Source organism: Rhagoletis pomonella, unplaced genomic scaffold (genome assembly GCF_013731165.1).
Source record: "Rhagoletis pomonella isolate Grant_MI unplaced genomic scaffold, Rhpom_1.0 Rhpom_scaffold_00001, whole genome shotgun sequence".
Classification (NCBI taxonomy): domain Eukaryota; kingdom Metazoa; phylum Arthropoda; class Insecta; order Diptera; family Tephritidae; genus Rhagoletis; species Rhagoletis pomonella.
The window spans coordinates 36,932,941-36,936,506 of NW_023458555.1; positions in this window are offsets into that span (position 1 = coordinate 36,932,941).

The following is a 3,566-nucleotide window of genomic DNA, read 5'->3' on the forward strand; positions in this document are numbered from 1 at the left end:
TATGTACCCTGTCGGGAATTTCGTAGTCGACAACTAAAATAGCCAACTTTTGGCTAACTTATTACGGCTAACTTTTAATTGGTTTCAAAGTCATGCAGGGCCCAGTTGAGGGGATATGTATGTATGCACGTATGTAAAATTGTTTCACAATTTTCACCTTCGACAAAAAACTTATTTTCAAAAACAAAAAATTTAAAACAATTATCTATATACATACTTGTTTCTAAAAGGAATTTTTCTGTAACCAAACGATATCGCCTTTAATATTTTATAAAATTTAATGAATGATATCTCATTTTGAATTGGAGAAGAGTTGAAAAACATGACTATTTTTCATAACACAATTTTGAAGGACTGATTAAAGTAAAAAATAAAAACTTTTAATAGGGTTGCCACCCGCTTAAAATTTGAGTGCTTTAATTATATATCGAGTCAAATATTGCAACGCATTCAGGGAATGGAACGCATTTAAATGCACTCTTAACCAGAAGTAATAATGTTGACGAGGGTTGCCAACTATATAAAAATTTAAATCTCTATAAAGAAGTATAAAATGAAGGTGCTTGCGTAATACCGAGCATAGCTCTAGATTGAATTGCCATATATGAGCTGGCTTTTTTTTGTGTTTGTCTCTGCCCAAGGAAGATTGGAAAAATATTCCGAATAGAAAATTCCGCTCAAAAATCTGAAAGGCTGGTACATGAACAATATCAAATCAAGGTAGTATTTAAGCAATTTTTTTATGCGATTGCAATACATAAATGAGCTATCAGTTTCTTTAAAAATAGATTTAACTTTAGATAGTAGTACATATGTATTTTGCAATTGTGGAAATTATCGATGGTCAAAATTTAAAATATTAAGATAAATATGGGGTTTCTTTTATTTTACCCGAAAAAAATCCCAACAAGCCAGGTCCACCAATAGATTATTATATCCCATTTTAAAGGTCTATATATCCTCATCTCAGATCATATTCGATCATTGAAATCGAATCAAAAATAGTCATTCAAAAACTCACAAATCTACAAAATCGTGTTTTCTGAACTAAATCGACAGGTTGCGACCTCTAGATAACCTTTAAAAAATCTAGTGAGTAGGCAATAATATTTCTCATAAAAACGAATAAAATTAGGAGATAGGGTCTTGAAATATCAAAAAAAAAAACATTTTCGATGGGCACCCTAATGTATATGTATGTTAATACCACATCTTTAGAGGTCTTAACACAAGCTAACTAAATAGTTATCATGGAGATAATAGTTAACCTAAAATAGATAAATATACAAATCAACGACACCAAAAACATTCTATTAATTGGCACACTACAAGTGAAGTTATTAATAACCGATTTGTAGTTAGCTGAAAACAAGCTGTCTTTTTTTTGCGACATCAACATGTAAAAGTAGTCAGTTGAATTCAACGTAATGTAGTCGAGGCGTAGTCACCCTTAGTTGAAAAATAGTGAACATATAGTGCATTTATAGTTAGTTGAGGTCCCAACAGGGTATGTAGCTAGTTTGTTGTTGAATAGTAGTAGGTCAAAATCTAAATTCTAAAATGAAAAACTTGTTTTGGTTTGACACAAACTGATCAAACAAATGTGCACATATTTTATACATATATTTTTATAGTAGTTTGTATTTGTTAGATGAAAACTGGCAAGCTAAAGCAAGCGCTTTTTCTATGCATTTTACTCTCAAAATGCATAAGCTAAAGTCCATTTTCCCATGAAAAGACCCAAAATGTTCTTTTTGCAGATTTGCTGAAATCACTTTCGTAAATAAAAATTGCAAGGTGTAACTGCAACTGAAACAACGCAATTCGCTTTCTGGAAATTGAAATTTATTTGCCCAAACAATCGAGTGATTATCGAATTTGTATGAAATTATAAACATTTTGTTTAAAATATTAACAATATTTTAATGAATTTTTTCTCCTGATATGCGGTAGATATTTAAATATTAATTTATCCAACATTTTGTGACCGCACAAAGTACATTTTAGCATTAAATAAAAAAATTCTGATCAGTTATTTTGTTATAGACAGTAGACAGTGTATAGACATAGAAAAAGGAATTTTTTGAATTCACCGTGTAAACAGACCAAAAGTAGTTTCGGAAAGTTCGATTTTCGAAAATAAAAACTGCTTTCGAAAATCTCTTTACATGCAAGGTGTAACTACTGCTGCAATCACTTTTGCAAATTCTTGATTTTGAGAAACTTTCGGAAACTACTTCGCACTTGTCACGTCTAACGGCTACTGTAGACTATTTAAAAAATAAAAGGCGTGAGTACCAGGTAGTCATGAAATTTGATCTGTCAACATTTATGACCCAAACTAGTCCCGAAATGCCCCCTGAAAAAGTCGAAGTGATCTCGAACTAGTACCAAAATGGTCCCGAAAAGTCCTGAACTACTTCCGAAATGGTCCCGAATCATGTATGTACATATCGCACACGATCTTCAATAGTGGCACAACTCAAAATTTGGCATTTTTGAAACTATGCACTAAAAATGTACACAGAGCTTTTATTTACCTTTCACTAAAAGCTGGAGAAATTTGTTGAAAAACCCTAAGGTAAATTCTCCCTTGCACATATAATTAGCATGTGCTAAGAAATAGTTTTTCGCATTTTCTGACAAACGTGTAATTTTAAGTTGTGTCACCTTTGAAGATGGTGTGCGATATGTATACCAACGAACAGAGTTGCTAGAGCAGCTAATTACATTACTACATCGGAATTTATCTTAGTTTACGAGTGACGGTTTACGCAAATTTATCTGTCAGGAGCAAAGATGTTTATAAATCAAAAAACATTTCTCGAGTTAAGGCATTCTTTGGGTAAACAACACCGCACATTGTTAAGCAAATTTTTGCTTGCTTTAATTTTACACTCGCATTGTACACTCACTTTTTGAATAGGTTCTCATCGTACCATGGCGGCATTTCTATTGGCGCCCCACTGTCTCCCTCTAACGCACCATCGCTCAGTAAATGATCCAAATAGGCTTGTGCATCTGCAGCTTCTATATCACCCGATTTATCAAATTGAAATGTGTCATTACGTTTACCAACGTCATCATCACTACTTTTATCCCCACTGGCGCGATTCATTGCATTCGCTTCAACTGTAAAAATCAAAATGAAGGGAAATGACTAGCTTCATGAAAAATTAAATGATACGAAATTACTTTAAACAGCATAAGCGAAAATCGACTAGTATTAATATGTAAATATGTAAGTACACATGCACTTTAGGGTGGTCCCAAAACAGTAAAGTCGGATTTGTAATGCTCTCACACCCTAGGATTGTTCTACATATATCGAAAAAAGTATATCCTAATATTTTTAATTTTGAGATCAAAAAATATTTATAGGTCGCTCAAAGCGCTCAAAGTTTTCCATATATTTTTATATGGGGAAAAAACCACTTTTCGTAGAAAAGGTATAGAATTATTGAAAATCAATATTTTTCAATTGGAAAACTCTGGTTCCCTTCAGGAGACTTTCAATATTAATATCCAATTGTTTATTTAACCATTTTTTAATACTAACGATTTTT